Source organism: Meleagris gallopavo, chromosome 1, assembly GCF_000146605.3.
Source record: "Meleagris gallopavo isolate NT-WF06-2002-E0010 breed Aviagen turkey brand Nicholas breeding stock chromosome 1, Turkey_5.1, whole genome shotgun sequence".
NCBI lineage: Eukaryota > Metazoa > Chordata > Aves > Galliformes > Phasianidae > Meleagris > Meleagris gallopavo.
This window is the reverse complement of record NC_015011.2, coordinates 84,372,280-84,389,667: the sequence shown is the minus strand read 5'-3', so window position 1 is coordinate 84,389,667 and position 17,388 is coordinate 84,372,280. Positions and strand designations below refer to the sequence as shown.

General features: G+C 39.8%; 1 long non-coding RNA gene across 2 annotated transcripts in view; it reads left to right on the top strand.

Moving 5' to 3' along the window:
• The window catches only part of LOC109369594, a 52,490-nt gene that overhangs the window by 22,255 nt on the left and 12,847 nt on the right, over positions 1 to 17,388 (top strand). The window contains exon 3 of one of the 2 annotated variants that reach the window (XR_002118822.1): positions 10,774 to 11,422. The exons of the other annotated variant lie outside the window; for it this stretch is intronic. This is a non-coding gene — a long non-coding RNA (uncharacterized LOC109369594). Of the gene's footprint in view, positions 1 to 10,773; positions 11,423 to 17,388 lie in introns of those variants that run through there. 2 annotated transcript variants of the gene reach the window in all.

Genomic DNA, 17,388 nt, shown 5'->3' with positions numbered 1-17,388 from the left:
TCCTGCTAATAAAGTGACTTTATTTTCTCATAACCTATTAAATTCAATAAACAAACTCAGCAGAATTATATGTAAAAAGACTGTCACATTTACAGCAGTCTATACGTTAACAATCTAATTCCAATTTGCTATTATTATTTCATATTTAAAAGATTTGAAAAAGTGCTATGATTCACACTTGGATAGGGATCCAAGCAGCCAAGGAAGAAATGGCCTGATCCGTTTTCTATTGAACTCAACCATTGCATTTTCTTTGCTTCAAATGTTGTACAATATTGGGCTATTGTCAGTGATATTATATAACAAGAACACGTCAGGTACATTTGTGATGTTGGAAATAAGCCATCAAAAACAACAACAACAACAACAACAACAAAAACAACCAAGGAGATCAGGCCAGGTGTCTCAGGACTGTCTAATGGATATACAACAAGGAGATTCTTACATGCACACATGGTGGATAATAGGAAGAAATGGATGCTGAGAGAATAAAAAGGACTCATTTTGTTATGTCTTACAGTCACACAATTATGGATGCAGGAGCAAGAGAGCTGAGATATTAGTAAGAGTGATACTGAACAGGACACTCATCTGATCTAGCACCAGTAGAAACTGAAAACGTTTTAAATAGCAGTAATGCTCAGCAAATGGAGCTCAGATAGGTGTGTGTGCTTGTACAAGTGGATGTTAGACTGCAGGCCAGTTGCCTATAGATTAGAAAATAGAATAAACATCAGTAAGAACACTTTAAGATTAACCATACAAACACAATCCTCAGGGCATCACATGTATCTATTAATAAGGCAAGACCAGCTGGCAGAATGAAAGGATTATTTTCTGTTATATTTGAGCAATCTAGCCATCAGGAGAGCCTCACTAGAAATACAAGGCATGATTGCGTACAACAGGAGACAGAGGTCAAGTAAATTCTGCATATTCTGAATTCCACAGGAAACACTCCTCCAGAGGACCCCACTCAATTTCAGGGACAACGCTGATTAAAATGCACAAAGAAAATGCAAAGACAGAAGCAGTAGCAGAGAATGTCAAATGTGTTTTGAGATGGCTGCTAGCAATCAAGTCAGTGCATTGCCCCCCACCAGCTGGAAATCCAGTGTTCCCTCAGCAGAGCTGCCCACATGCACTTTCCTAGACTACTGCAGTGGAAAGTTCATTCAACTCCAGAAAGCAAGTTGCGATCTCAGACAAATAATATATTCATGAACTACCCCAGATCATTCTAAAAGCACTGCTCTAATTTGTTTGAGACACAGCCTTATTGAAATCCTTTTCTCAAAGATATCCTTAGACTTTCAATGAGGTCTAAGAGGTTATTTAAAAATATAGATATCAGAGCCCACATGAATATGGTGGGTATTCCACAATGTCTGTCCTAAGGCTACAAGCCACCAAGCTGTTCCATCTAGCAAAAAATTATAAAGGAGTCATTAAACTCAGACCTCATAGAAGTCAAAAGTAAGAGATAAAAAAAGAAAGATCTCCAAATGTTGAAGTGCTCAATGAAGTTGAAATTACTGCATTTTGTATACTGTACATTTATATACTAAAACATCCTTTTAAAAAGGAAAGGAACATAAGGAAAAAGGCACCGAGGGAGAAAAGACCCAAGGGGCAAATAATGAATGGCTTAGTCTGAGAATCTCAAAAGACACAATGACAAGATCCAGATACACAATGCTGAAGGAGTTCTTCGAAGGTAGTGTGAGAAAACCACTTTCTAACCATTTGAGATAATATCACCCACAAATCTACAATGCATTTTTCTACAAGCACAAAGTAGAGTCTGGCAAAATGAATTAGAGTTAGGCGATGTGGGGAGGGGACATGGATGACATTTGACAGCCACAGCACACCAGTCGAGCAGCAGTGGTTCACTCAACTGCCACTTGCAGTACCCTCCACCCAGGAGGTACTTCACATGAAAGCAAATGAGGTGTTAGCTGACTAAAGCAGAGCAGAGGTCACTGCTGATGAAAGACTAGTGAGCAGGTATTCAAAGGAGCCGCTTGACAGGAATGCAATGGCCGTGACAGGAGTGAACGGAGTTGAGAACATTGCACGCATCAATTTCTGAAAAACAATACAGAGAGAGGTGAAGAGGCTCAGTTGTTTTGCATATAACCTAAGGAAAGAGGATGCAACAAAGGAGGACTGAAGAAATGAAAAGTAGGTTGTCCAGGAGAGATGACAGTGGCGATGTGCTTTTTGTTGAGCTTTGTGTCACCATTTGCTTGGGTCATGGGGTCTCGGGCAGGTAGGTCTGCTGCTGTGGTCCACATGATACCTTATGTGCTGGCACAGAGGACTCATCATATTTTCAACCAAAATTCATGAAAAGAGAAATTACGCTATCATAGTAAATTAAGTTGTTGCACAAACACATGCATTTCCCTGAAAACAGAGGAAGCTGATAAGTACTGTGGGGATCCTGCTTTATCTGGGGTGTTGGACTTGGTGATCCCCAGAGGTCCCTTCCAACCCCTGCGATTCTGTGATTCTGTGAAGGTAAAGAGTATGGGGAAACTCCAAGATACACTTTAGAACCTCAGATCTGCTTTCATTTCATGACAGAAAAGGGTTTCAGCTAGCTTATATGTTCAGGAAAAGGGCACATATATATTAAAATGTATCATATATTTACAAAGACATTTGGAAGAAGATAAAATTTTCCTTGTGACCAAAAAGGCTGCAAACATTTCTTGATTTTTCTTAGTGTTGTCTCACTTGTAGAGAGCTGCCAAAATTTTCCCTATCACCCCCATGACTCAGTACAGAAATGGACCACAAGCCAATGAAATCTATTTTAAACAAAGCTTTGTAGTCAGCACTGCCAAAACATGTATTTATCATTAAAATAATAAATAATATTGACAAAATATGCAAAAATAGTAAAGATCTCCCTGTTATGGCCCAGCTTTGGGAAAATTCATGTTAAAATACCTGAGTGACATTTTGAAAATATCAGAGGATAAAAAAAAAAACACGAATCATGAAATCCTTAGTTAGTGTGATTGGGTAGAGATAAAGACCAAACCACTTGTTTTAAGATCTGGAAAAGAATGCAGGCAATAAATACCAGCTTCCACTATTTCCCCTTAAACAAGTAATACAATAATTGAATCTACAAATCTCAAGTTACTTTTGATTCTTCCTAACAGATGAATGTAATCTAAAAACTGGGGACATGGATGAAAGCAGGATACAATTTCTGTCTTATCCTGAAGTCTAAACCAAGAATAGCCATCACTTGATCCAGAAAAGCAACTTACAGCTCCAAGATTTGAATACCTTCCCTGTTACTCACTTATATTCCTTGCTTCCAGGAACTCAGATTCCCACTGCCAATTAAGTTCATTATCATCACTCATCCACAGTAACTTACTAACTTGGGATATTTCTGTTACTGGATGTGTGGCTAACCTGATCTGATATTTGACCTCCTCTCTGCCGGGTCATAGGCATGTGATATAAGAGCACATGTGCCTTGGGGCACATGGGGGGCAGGAGACTGAGGGGTGAGAGTGGGTCAGCAGGAGATGCTTCTTCCATGCTCCATTGTGCTTTAAGATGTGCTTGCCAATGTGACATTTCTACACTTTTTTTTCCCCCCTAGAATAGCACCTTTAGTTTCCCAATGATTGTCTAAAAATATCAGGATTCAGTATAAAAAAGTTCACTGTATTGTTTCTCACTTAAACACAAACTAACAGCTGCTGCCATACAACATAGGTCACCCAGAAAGTAATGCCTCCTATTTATTTCCATTGAAATGACAATAGACAGGAGCACAATAACACTATTTGATAGAGGAAATTCTTAGCTACAAAATGCTTTTCTTCAACACAGTCACCACCATTAGCTATGCTTTTTTTGCCAGTGATGAACAAAAGCCTGCAAGTCATGCTTATCAAAATCTGCACCAGTGGAGGTGACCCACTGTCACTATCATCACTTCTGAACTACACCACCCATCGCCTCACTGTGCTCACATCCACTGATCGGTCTCCATAGACATTCAACAAGTGTCAATGAAAGCCCTCACAGATAGCCATTACGCTGCCCAGTTCACACCTCTTTTCTAGCACGTCTGCTTATGTGTCACAAGTTCTAGAAAGATGCTGCATTATGTATGGCTGAATGTAGGCTTATGGGTCTTTGAATTTGTTTTCTTTGAACTCAGCTGCTGGCATTTCTTCTGTTATCAGACTTGCCTTTCTAAATCAACATGTCCAGCATGTTAACTCATGACTATATTTCCTTCTTTGCTGAAAAATGGAAGTGAGGAGGAAGGAAAACTTTGTCCTACTTAGTTTTGAACAACAGAGATAATGCTTCCACACATTTCCTCACTGGACATCCCAAATAGCTACATCCCCAGGAGGAACAGACCCCATATGAAGGCAAATAAGATGAAAATATTCTCTGGTATCTGAAGTAATTTTTTTCATTGTGCTCAGAGCATCTCAGAAGTTTGGGGTTTCTTGTTTGGTTGGTTGGTTTGGTTTTGTTTATAGTTTGCATGTGTTTGCCCTTGCACGTTGTTTTACTAACTCATTCACAGGCTTGGCTATGCTAGCTTTGGGTGTATTGCCATTGAGTTCAATATATGCAAAATTACTCAAATACAGAAGTATTTTCAGAGAGAGTCTGTTGCCACCAGATAGCTGTGACAATTTATAGGGAGAGACTTCTCACATGGGAGAGAATTCTTGAAAGGAACAGAAAAAAGCAAGAAAGAAACATTGCTGTAATTCAAAAGAGCAGGGCTGGACCTTGATAGGGAGAAAAGAACTAAATCAAAAGCTTGTTAATAACCATGTTTGGCAGATTCATTTTTGTATCTCTTCAGCTTAATTGCATGCCAGAATTCCCTATGTAGAGTGAGATTCCATTCAATTCATTGAAAAGTACAATTTTGTTCTTCTCATTTTGCAAAGATCCAGCCACTGCTCTGTCCCCACAGAGTGATACAAAAAGGAATCCTACTCTGAGGCTTCTCAAGCACAATGGATCCTTTTAGCTACCACGATGCCATATGCAGAGCCCATTCCCCTAATTTATGTTTCTGCTTTTGGTCACTGCAGCAAAATGGCAAGATTTGTCAGGGAGACGATGCTGAACTCACACTGCATCTTGTGATGAGGTAACTATGGGCCAGTCTGGGAAACCCAAGGAAAAATAGTCTCTTTGAAAGTCTGGGCTTGGATTTTTTTCTGAAGACTACCCAGCTGTTCCTATTTGACTTTCCATTCTCTGCATTGTTTCTGTGTACTTTTCATTCCTGGGTTTACATTTGCTTCTGTTTTGTTTGACTGACAGTCTGTTCTCTGTCATTTGAATGAGAGAAAATACTCTTTAGGATTACTTCCATTTCTAAGTGGAAGGGAGTCTACTGTCTAAGCAATTTCTTTTGCCTTAGCCTTGTTAGTGTATTTTGCTCAGGATGTCCCATTTCTGGAAACTTGTTTCAGACTTCATTGAGTTAATTGCCAACACCATATCAAACTACTACAGTTCATTATTGTCATCATTTTACTAAAACAGTCCCTGAGTGCACAAGATTCTGAACATTTGGCTGCAATACTCCCAGGAGACCTATGATGATTTGCCCTGGTCAAAGCGAACAGTAGAACTGCATTAGCAGCCAGGCTAACATCTTTGAGAAGTGCTTCCATGCTTTTCCAGTGCCTAGCATTTAGTCATTGGCTCTTAAATGCTGTATCTTGATATTGGGTATATACTGCTTTTCTGTAGTGGAATAAAATGAATTTTGGTTGCAGAGGAAGTAGAGTTAAGCTGAAATCCAGATCTATATTTAGAGCTTCAGGCATTCTTTATAAGTTTTGTGTTATCTTTTCTGATCTGAAAAGGACAGCAATGCTTTTCGCCTTCATATCATACATTAAACTGTGGAATGTTAAATATAAAGGTAAAATGTATGAGTGGAGAAGTGATCTTTACTATGTAAAGTATGTTGCTTACATTCTTCAAATCTACAGTAATGATTTATGTGTAGCACAACAGTTCGTAAGTTTGCGTATTTTAATGCCAGGCTATTAGAGACATTTCAATGAAATGCAAATTCATGAGAACTTTACAGCAAAGTGGAAGAAATTGAAAATGAAACTGGAAGCAGTACTTGTGATTGATTAGTGAGACATGACAACCTGCAGGTCTTTTGTGATTGGAGGCCACTGTTGTGAAGTGGAAGCTAAATGCAAAAGTTTTGCCATTTGTGTTTTGTTGATATTTTGTTGCTTCATACAGCCTTAGCAATCACACTATGGAGCATTTAAAAATTTGTCATGCCTTTATGCTGAGTTTTTCTAGGGAAAGTGGGAAAACATATGTACTACAGTGTTCATCTTGTGTGTGAATGACTGTTCTTGAAGCATAGACATACTGAGAATCGTTTTGGTGCAAGTGAGGCTCTGTAGATAATGAAGTCTGGTTATTTTTAATAGCTCTTGGTAATATCTTATCCCCTTCGACTCAAAGTGTCTTTGAAAACCCTCCAAGTACTCCAGGAAAATGTTTTGGAGCAGAGCTATTCGCATAGAACCTTCAGATATTATCCAAAACAACTTAAGATAAAAAAGTTCAAATACAGACTTCCCAGTCTCATGCTATTAAGACCCAGTGTTTTAATCACAAAACTTTTATGGAGGACTATACATATGCTACCTCCTTACAAACCTCATTATGAAAGAATTCATTTTGTTAGCTTTTTGGGACAAAGAACTACAGCTTAATCATTGAGTGTGGTCAGTAAGCTGAGTGTGAAGAAGCAAACCATAACTTCAATCATATTGGCACCATGCAAGTCTCAAATCTAGTATTTGAGGCCCTGCCTTGAGCAAACAGGATCAAACCATTACTGTAAACAAAAAAGTTAAATTTGTTTAACAGGTCAGCCTTCAGGCTAATCAAAGACAGAACCTTATAAGCATAATTTTGCTTCCATATCTTGTAAAAAAAATTACAGTCATAATAATAGATTCCTTTCCCAGGGACTGGTTTTACAGCAACTCCAAGTTATTACACACAACTGGTGATAACTTTAAAAACTGCAGATATAAAAGGAGCTGTGCTAAAAACTACAATCCCTTGTGCTATAATAGATCAGGTTTTGGAGGTACATCCATTGTGACACCCTTTATAGGATAAACACTGCTGCAAATGTGGAGAGACTCGGCTGTATACTTATTTATATTTATATATTGTTATTATTAGCATCTGTGCTACAGAGATCTTAATTTCCACAATGATAGAAAAGCAGCATGAAAGATTTTGCTGTACATCTCTAATTATGTTCAACCCAATTACAGCAGTGTTGTGTGGTGGAAATTTCACATCACAGTGTCCTTGACTAGACTGATAGTTAATTATTACAGATGAATTTCTATAGTAGTTCTCAAAAGCTCACCCACAGCACGTATGTAATATATGTTTATGTTTTTATAGAGAGCAGTCATCTGTGTTGTAGAAACAGTGTCATGTGTTTCAGAAATCATATATATGCTCTTCGCTAGCTCATCAAACTCCGACCAATAATCCATCTTCACTGTGTTGACTCAAACATTCCAGACATCTTGGTAGTGTTATACAACTGTCATTTTTCAAGAAATTCAGTGGAGAAGGGTTTCCTTTCTTTACCACAACAAAGATTCCCTCCTCTCTGCAGAATTTTGGGATTGTACTCAGTAAAGACAGTATTTGGTATTGAGTTAGTGGCAGAATTATCATTTGATGCTTCTCAAACCTGCACACAGAAAAATAGGAACCTGGGGAACTGTGTGTTTCCACTGTATCGAGAAGATTTGGCAGTGCTTATGTTTATTTCCAGTTATTTATCTTGCCATTATGCTCTTATCTGAATGCCTCACAATCTTTTGAGTCCTTAGAGCCACACTGTGAGACAAAGGACTATTGTCTCCTGTCATAGGTTGGGCAACTGGAGCCAAAATTTGCAAAGGCAAATTATTGTGTTGTATGCTGGGTCAGAGACAGACAAGGTGAGACACAGAGAAGAAGGAGGAAAGGTTACAGATTTTAAGTGCTTTAGCAGTTCAGTTGCACTCCTAAGCCTGACCTCGTTAAATTACAAAGTCATAAGGAATCCTGATAGTGGATGTTGCCTAATCAATATACCTAATCTGCCTAATCTATATATAATAAGAGATTTAGTAGAGACTCTCAGGGGTGTCTTCACTATGTTGCCCTGGTACCCAGGGCTATGTGGGCTTGAACAATTCCTATCCTATGCTAGAAAGATGGGTTTCAGAAGATATAGCACCTTTGGTATACTTCTGGAGCATCTCCTTCTTGGTTTGCTGTGGTATGCTGTGTGTGCATTGTACACCTACATGTGTAGTTTTAAGAGGTAGCAAATCATGGCTTCTCAGCCATTTTCCTTGTCCAGGAGTTCTGGAATCAAGTTGGTGAACCAGAGGCTTCCAGATGAGCATTTCTGGCTGTGCTTTAGATTCTTGTACAAAGTAGCCATTCTCTGCCAATACTCATGAAATTAGACTTTCTTCCCACATCCAGCATGTACTGGCAGAAGAGAGGAGAGGAGAACAGCACTCCCACAGGGCTTAACTTTAGCTCTTCCCTTGGGATCTAGGTTCATGAAGAACCCCAGTGAAATGAGATCTCCAGCAGTTAGATCTTCACCACCACAGTAACCCAGTGACTAAGGGGATCATCTACAGCTGTTGGGAAGCATGGCAGTCCCGCCTGATTAGGTAGCTATAAGATTTTGAGTGAAAATAGCTCTTCCATCTCAGAAAGATAATCACACAAAAACCATACCACAGTACAATGGAGCCCAAGCTAGAAAGTCCCCCAGCTGCTGGATGGATTTATACTTTTCTCACTCAAATAAAGAGATGAAAAATTATACATCTGTGATTTTGTGCATTTCCAGAAGTTAACAGAAATCATCTGGAAGGGGAGCAGAAAGGGAAGCTGTATATCTTTGCACCCGATGCCTGAATTAGATTTGATACGTCAGGTTGTGTAGGTAGAGGTGGAGGAAGATCAACCAGGTCAAATGTCTGTCTTACACAAACTTATAATATGTGCAGAACAAAAAATGACGTTATGTGTGTGTGTGTGTGTGTGTTGAGGAATATGGAAAGATCTGTATAAAAATTCAGTCTATTAGTTGCACCTGGCAAGTAATAATTCCATTCCCAAGTGAGGACAAAATCCTCCTGCCATACAGTAAATCTCTGCCTGACTGGTGTTGTGCAATGGGGCAACAAAACAGAAAATATTTAAAAACACATTCTAAAAATCTTGTTAGACTTTTTCTTCTAAAGTAACTCCCTGAAAAGTCAAGCACCTTACTACCATCAGTCCAATCATGGTATCCAGATGGATAGGGAAATTATACATAATAATTTTAGAAATAGCCCCAGGATGCATTATGTGCATCTCTGAGCCAAGAAAACCCCAAAGGGCATGAGTCTGGCTCATTCCCAGACAGAGAGCTGCGGTCTTACTGAAAGCCTGACAGACACACTGCAATGCATATATCTTAAAAGCAGCACCAGTGGCACTTAGCCATTCAGATCTGATACTAAAAAATCAGATTCAGGGAGCAGAAGAGGAAAAATGGCAGACCTTTCGGAAATGAATCCAAAGTGTTCTGATTGAGGTTCTGGTTCTGTATCATACTGGGGAGATTTATTTGTTGTTATTATTTAATGCAATGATCTATACCCTGTTCTTTCAGTGACCTAGAAAGCCATGCAGATTCCTAGCATGAGTAGTCCTGGGTGAAATACCAGATTTGTACAGTCCACAAGACCACAAGTGCACATAAAAATGTTGTAGGATGTGACCCCACAAACAGTCCTCACATGTAATGACTGGAATGACTTTCATTATGAAAGAGGGTGTTGTCTAGTGGATGTTTCCTGAGGTGCAAACAGACAGAAAAAAATGTGCTTACCTGTTTATGCTCATGCATTCAACTCTCTTCAACAAATCAATACCAGAGGACTTTTCTTCCTCCTTTTTTGTTTCTTAACTTTCCTTACTCCAGTTTGAAGTAGAATGGAGGAGAGAGAAGGAGTGACTTAGCATGTGAGTTTTGGAAACAGATCCTGTAAATCTAAACAGCCAGGCTGCAGCTGGCATCGTCTAATAAGAATGAGCCTTTCCTGCAAACCCCCAAGTTGCTTCTTCAGGGTTCTGTGATTGCTAGCATACTGCTATGGAAAGCCTGTCAGGGAAAAATATACATTAGAAAACAGTAGCAGGAAGGGAAATAGTACTGACTGCAAACCTGTCAACCAAAGTCAAACGTTAGCTTCTCCTTCTTGCTTCCAATTTAGCAGAAATATGCTAAGAATTTGAAAATGTAACTTTTTATCAAATATGACCCTATTTTTTCACTCCCTAAGTTAAAAAATGCCATTATATTAGCACACTTTCTTCTGAATTTGTAGACTGAACAGAAAGTGTACTGTTTTTAATAGCTGCAAACATAACAGCATGGTAGTCATTTGCACCTGGAGCTTCCTTTTCCTCTCACTTCACTCCTCATTCAAACACACAAAGTTCTTTTTCACATCAAACACATGAGAGATTTTTGTCTGATCAAATTATTTTTTTGCAGGCGCTAATAATTCTGCCGGCTGATAAACTTTCAATATACAAAAAAGCAGGAGATACTCTTTATCTGCCTGCTTGTTGTTTCTGTTGTTGCTGTTGCTGGGTGGTTTGTTGTTTTTTTTTCAGATGAAAGAACAAAACTGAGAGCTCAACAGGGGGCAAAGAGAGAAGATCCTGTCTGTGTAGATATATGCCTCTTGCTTCTGCCATGAAATCCTCTGTCTCAGAGCTGCCTTCAGCAGTGCAGATCCGAAGGTACACAGCACAACTTATCAGACTTCCTGTGATGTTTGGAATTCTCCTTAGGCTCCAGCTGTGGGCAGCAGGCAACACGTGTGGGAAATTCTTTCCCTTTTCCTTAGAGTAAATTACAAGTACTTTGGGACTCTGTGAACTGCCTATATGTACAGCACAGCGGTACCCTTCTTGGCTGGAGACAGAGGGCAGGTTACAAGTGTATATGATTTCAGAACCTTTATGAACTTTAACCTGACTTCTTGGTGAACCTGATGTCTGGATGTGGGTGACAGCAAGACCTCACAAACAATTTGGTATTGCTTGCATTTGGCAGTCCTGAACAAGTAGGCAGACATCTGCAATTTAAAAGATGTGATTCACAAGAGGCAGCCACCACTACATTCACACTGCAGAGAGAGGGAAGCTGGCTTGAGGCCCTGTGTTCCCTGTATAAATTGCAAAAGGGAATGAAATTCCAAGTAAATGCTCAGTCTTTTTGATTAAATCAATCTATTGCCACTACCCAATGAATCTTGTGTTCTCTTTTATTGCAGGACATTACCCAGCAGTAGTTGATACCATAAATGATCTGTACAACTTTCTGGGTAAAATAAGGACAAACTTATCTCACTGCCTTCAGATTCCACTTTTTTTTTTTGTTTTTTTTTTTTTTTACTTCAATCAGGCCTTTAACATCACTTAAAAGGCATTTTTTAAAATACATGTTTATTAGATGAGAAGATAAAGGATTCATTCTGGATAGGCTTAAATAATTGTGAATGAGGTAGGTGTAGACTCAAGATCAAGTGGATTCCTTGTTAAAATAAAATTGCTGTAGAGGGGACCTATCTGTAAGGGAAGAAATAGCAGAGGGTAGATAGCTGGATTCATATGTCCTTTTCTATGCCCTTTTCTCTTCTCATCAGTTTGTCTGGTGGAGAACAGTTTAATTTAGTGATGCAGTCCTGTTGTAAGGGCCTGTGACCAACATCATAAATTAAAACATACACTTAGGGAATTGGTGCAATAGGCCATAGGATAGCTTCAGGCTCCTTTCAAAGGAACATGCAAATGTTCTAACACTATCCTGGTAACTTGGTCACACTGCTTTAATGCAGTAAAATGAGAATAGTCAATCCTGTATATGTGGTACATGACACAGTAAAATTCAGGCACTCAGAGCTGCCAGAGTCTTCACTTCTCTGGACATCTCTAGAGTTGTGCAGATAGTCGGTCCACTTCCCTCACCCCCAAAATGTCAGTGAAAAATGTTCCATAAAGTTATAAGCTCATTTAGACTGGAGGCAGACAGTCTTCCTGGCCTACTGCCCATCACAAAAGTAAACAAGAGATCCTGCAGAAAATTGCTGGCCATAAAATACATGCTCACACTTGCACATGTGTGCACTCTTGGAATAGTCAGCAAGACCTTTCAGCCTCTCTTTATCAGTTCAGTAGTTCTGAAGAAAACCAGGCAAGACTCAGCATCAACAGCTAAATGCCAGCCTCTGAGAGCCTGTGTAGCAGTTACACTATGTATTTCACCCCAGTGGTTATACTGGAAAACCAAAACAAAGACAGAACTAAGAAGGGCTTATGTTAAATACCCCTCTGCAAAGAATGTTGGTTCTGTCTTTACATTTCAAAGATTTATTGCTCACAGAAATCCCACTTTTGAGCACAGGCTGACGTTTCTAGGATGACAAACTGTTTCTAGCATTGCAGAAAAGGACCTGGCGGTGGACACTAAGTTGGACATGAGACAGCAATGAGCCATAGCAACAGAGAAGGCTGACAGTGTCCTGGGCTGCGCTAGGACTGCTGCCAGCAGGTGGAAAGAGATGATCCTTCCTCTCTACTCAGCACTAGTAAGGACTCAAGTGCAGCACTGGGTCCCGTTCTGGGCTCCCAAGATGAGGTTGCTAGAAAAAGTCCAGCAAAGGGCAATAAAGATAATGAAGGGCTTGGAGCATCTTTCCTGTGAGGATATTGTGAGAAAACCGGTTCTGCTCATCCTGGAGAAGTGGAACATCAGAGGTAATCTCATCTTATTGATGTATGTCAGGGAGGGTGCAAAGAGGATGGGGACAGACTCTTTTCAGTGGTGCCCAGTGCCAGGACAAGAGGCAGTGAGCACAAACAGGAACATGGGCAGCACCCTTTGAACGTCAGGAAGCACTTCTGTACTGTGTGGGTGGTTGAGCACTAACACAGACAGCCCAAAGAGGTTGTGGAGTCTCCTCCTGTGAGGACTTCAAAAGACCCTGGACATAGACCTGGGCACTCTTCTCTCGGTGGCCTGGTGTCAGCTGGCGTTGGAGCAGACGGACCCAGAAGTCCTTTCCTGCCTTAACCATTCTGTGATTCTGTGATTTTTTCTTTTTTTTTCTGCTGCAGTTTGCCCTTTTCTCCTGCCAGTTTGATTTCACTCCCATTTGGAATAAAACAACATAAAAAGTAAAATTAAAATGAAGGAAGATGTTAAAGGGATTTTCCCATCTTCCCCTACTGTGTTCCCAATCTTCCCCTACTGTGCCTTTTTCTTACAAATCAAGAAAAAAAGATGCTGAACATTTCCACTAATGCTTTGCATCTCTCATGCAATCCAAACATACATGACAGAGTGACAGAGTAACATCATTGTCCCATTCCTCCTACACACACACACAGATACACACACACACACTCTAGGCATATCATCAAGAGAGACAATATTGATGTCTAGTGCACATCAATTTTACATCAATCCCAAAAAAGTCTCTTTCTATTCTTTCCCCACCACCCTCTCACTGGTTGTCACTGGGAGGCACTGCAAAGTATCATTGGGAAGTACCAATGAAAGCTAGCTGGCCACTAGGTTCTGGGCCTTGTTAGCAAGATCTGGATGATGAAAAATTTTGACCAATTCTGATCATTTTATAAATGGTAGCCTAAAAGCAGAAAAACCAATCAGTCAGCATTTTGCTACCCACTGACTTTCTGTTTTCCCACAGCCAGATGCTGTTGCTATTAACACCCTTACTAGAAGTAGACTCTTGCATCCATATGTAGCCTGAAATGCTCTTTTACCTGCTCAGAGTTAAAAGAAAGTGCTGTATAGGCTAGAAGAGTCCTATATACAACAAAGATTTGGTTTTCCCCCACTGTGGAAGGCAAGAAAGCCTTGTGCTACTACTACTTCGTAGATGGCATTAGGAAATGTTTCTTTTAGGAGCTTTTTCTTGGCTTCTGTACTGGGGCTAATTCTTAATTTGCAATAAGCTGCCTATCTGCTCTGTTCTCCCCTGCAAAGTGGGCAGAGTTATATCTTCAAAAGAGTAACTGCAGTGGGACAACTCGAGCTAGCATCACCTAAAGTGACCGTGACAGCCAAATAGAATTGTAGCAGCAGCACAGGCCAAATGCTAAATAACATTTACAAAAACTAAATAAAATTGCTGGGCCCAAAGGCAATGTGGAAGATAGCATTTGGCGATTGCTCTTTTCAAGGAGGTATATTTTTAATGGTATTTTTGTATTATGCAGATATTGCAAATATGAATTGCTCACCAGTGAACACTCATCTTGCAAAGATTCCAGCACTAACTAGAGCTTTCTCTCTCACATAAAAGGAATATATCATAGAAAAAAAATAGGAATACCTCCCATATGATCAGGTTTCAGCAGAAATTAAAATCTTAAATATTTCCCATTTCTTGTTCTGTTCTTCACCAGTGAAGTTAGTGAGCCTGGAAAGGAGCCAGCCAGCAGCTAATATACAGGAGTCACTGCCTTTTCCTGTTGTTTTTAAACGCAGACTTCTTTATCTAGGTATCTGCTCATGCAAGATTTTTTTGAACAAGGCAGAAGTCCATTACATTATATCTTTGTCATATTAACACTTAAAATTCAGGAATGTCTTGGGATTCAGCCAGACTGGACCTCTTTTGTATAAGGCCCAGTGCAGACAGAGGGTTTATGGGCAGACACAGGCACTGCAGTTTTAGTCTGAACTTTTTTTTTTGAAAGCAATAGCAGTTGCATAGAGATTATTGCCTGAAAATCTCACTTTATTTTTAAAGGAGTAGGTTTCTAGCCCACAGTGCCTGGAAATGAAAGTCCTAAATGCTCCAGAACCAGAAGACATATAAAAAGACTGTAAAATTAAATTGTCTGCTTTCATGGTGTTAAGTCAATCCTGTGATCGATTGAGGAAAGGAGAGAGTGTGAGGAAGGAAAAGTGTCATTCAGTATTTCTGAATTCCAAACTTGGACGGAACTGCAGGTCCTTGCTGCTTCTCTCCATTCCAAAATTTAGTGATTTCAAACCAGCACCATCTTAATCAGACCATCTGCACCCAGAGTAGAGGCCAATAAAACCAGTTCTCTGAGACTGGCATCTGTAAGATACTGTGTCATGACTATACAATATTGTTACTCAAGGATACCCAGATAAAATTTGCGTGCTGAAAAAAGCATTTCATTTACCATTATAATGATATGTTCCTTTGCTGATCTTTGTGAGAGCTACTTCTTTAGTGCTCATTCTGTTTTCCTTTGGGTTGTACTATCGTTTTGGGTTGTCAGGCACTCAAAATTCACAACAGATTGAGGCAAAAGCCATGCAGTTCACCATGTGAAAACTCTTCCATGTTTCTGAACAAGTAAAGCAAAAATTAGCTCACAGTCACTACCAAACATAAGAGTTTCCACAGAAAGGCCTTTTGATTGGACAAACCATCCTGATACCAGTAAGATTTTGCAGGGCAGAAAATTTCTGATGTTCAATCTCTGTTATTGCAACCTTGGCAGTTCTCAAACATAACAGTCTATTTACCTTCCTCTTTGATCTGAAGATACTCTGTACTGGTGTTTACTGGACCTTCAGTACTGGTGTCCAGATGTGGAGTCCTCAGTACAGGAGAGACATGGACTTGTTGGAGTGCATCCAGAGGAGGGCCACAAAAATGATCCAAGGGATGGAACACCTCCCTCACAAGGACAGGATGAAAAGCTGGGGCTCTTCAGCCTGGGGAAGAGAAGGCTCTGGGGAGACCTGATAGCAGCCTTAGTCATAGTCATAGACCCTAGTCATAGTGACATGACTATAGTCCCTAGTGACATTCAAGATGAGGCTCGATGGATCTCTGAGAAACCTGATCTAGCTGTAGGTGTCCCTAATCATCTCAGGGAATTTGGCCTAGACGATCTTTAAGGGTTCTTTCTAACTCAAACAATTCTATGATTCAGTGATGATTCTATAATTCTTGTTTTAGGACTCACCAGTGAACAGGCAAAAGTCTTCCATATGTTCTACTTGTTGTCAGCCTCCTTTGGCCAGTGCTCAGAAACACATGAAATATATCCAGGCACCAAGCCACTATGTCCTTCAGGTCTGCTGATATAGAGCCTCCATGGCTAAGTTCAAGCTGGGGGAGGCTGAGGAGGTAGAAGACTTATTTTTCACTGAAATCTCTTTCTGAAGCTTATCTTTGAGTTAAACCTTGCTAGCTGAATGACAAGCTTAATACAGTGAATTAGGTTTGAAAAGCCAAGTTTTAGGTAAATGAAAGCACAAAGAAAGCTACAGCTAATGAGTGAAGCAAAAAAGAGGGAAAACTTGTGTCATTCTTTTGGAATTTGTAGGCCATTTTTCTGATATGAGAGTTTTTTAAAAAATCTTTGAGATGGATTGGTTTCCCTTATCAATAAAATAGAATTATAGTTTACATTTTCAGCAAGATCGCATCTAGAAGCTTATTCTCTTTTTTTATGGACCTCCATAGATCTCAGAAGCTGTCTATTCTTTTTGTTTGTTTTTCTCTTTGATTTTCTCCTCATATTCTTCTGCTGTATTTCTTCTGCTGTATTATTATTTTTTTTCATTCAGTTTTTTTAAATCCTTTCTCCTTGTCTGGAAAGCAAGTAATGCCCATCAACATCATCAACCAGTTTCTGGAATGTTGACTTCACATCTTTTTCTTTAAAGGCTCTATAGTACTAGCTTAAACACTATGTTTATAAGAATGGTTTTGTGACACTGCTTTCCTCTGAGGAGCCACCTGTAGTCCCCACCAACAGTACACTGAGAGCCATGATCTGTCCTGAAGCAGCTCAGCCTCTATGGGATCAGGGCACTGTTTGGAAAACCATGGAGCTGGAGGTGGTAGATTTTCTGACTGTATATCAGAATGAAACCAGGAACACCCAACACCAGCCAAGAGAAAGATGGACTAGACAATACTCTATTCACATCCCTTGGTTCTCAATTTCTGTTTGTTCTCCACCCTCTCATTAGCTGTGTTTTTCCTTACTGCTATTTTCACTCAGAAAACCAAGTTAAATATTGATCATGAGTCCTGATTTTTCACTCTCTTCCTATATTGGTAACACTAGAGTTGCAGTGGCCAAAAGTACTATTCTGGCTGAGCAAATCACTTGGGTCATGTAGTTTCGATTAGTGATTATAGGAATGGCATACTGACTCCTGCCCTACATCGTGTTGCTGATGATAGGCCCACCTAA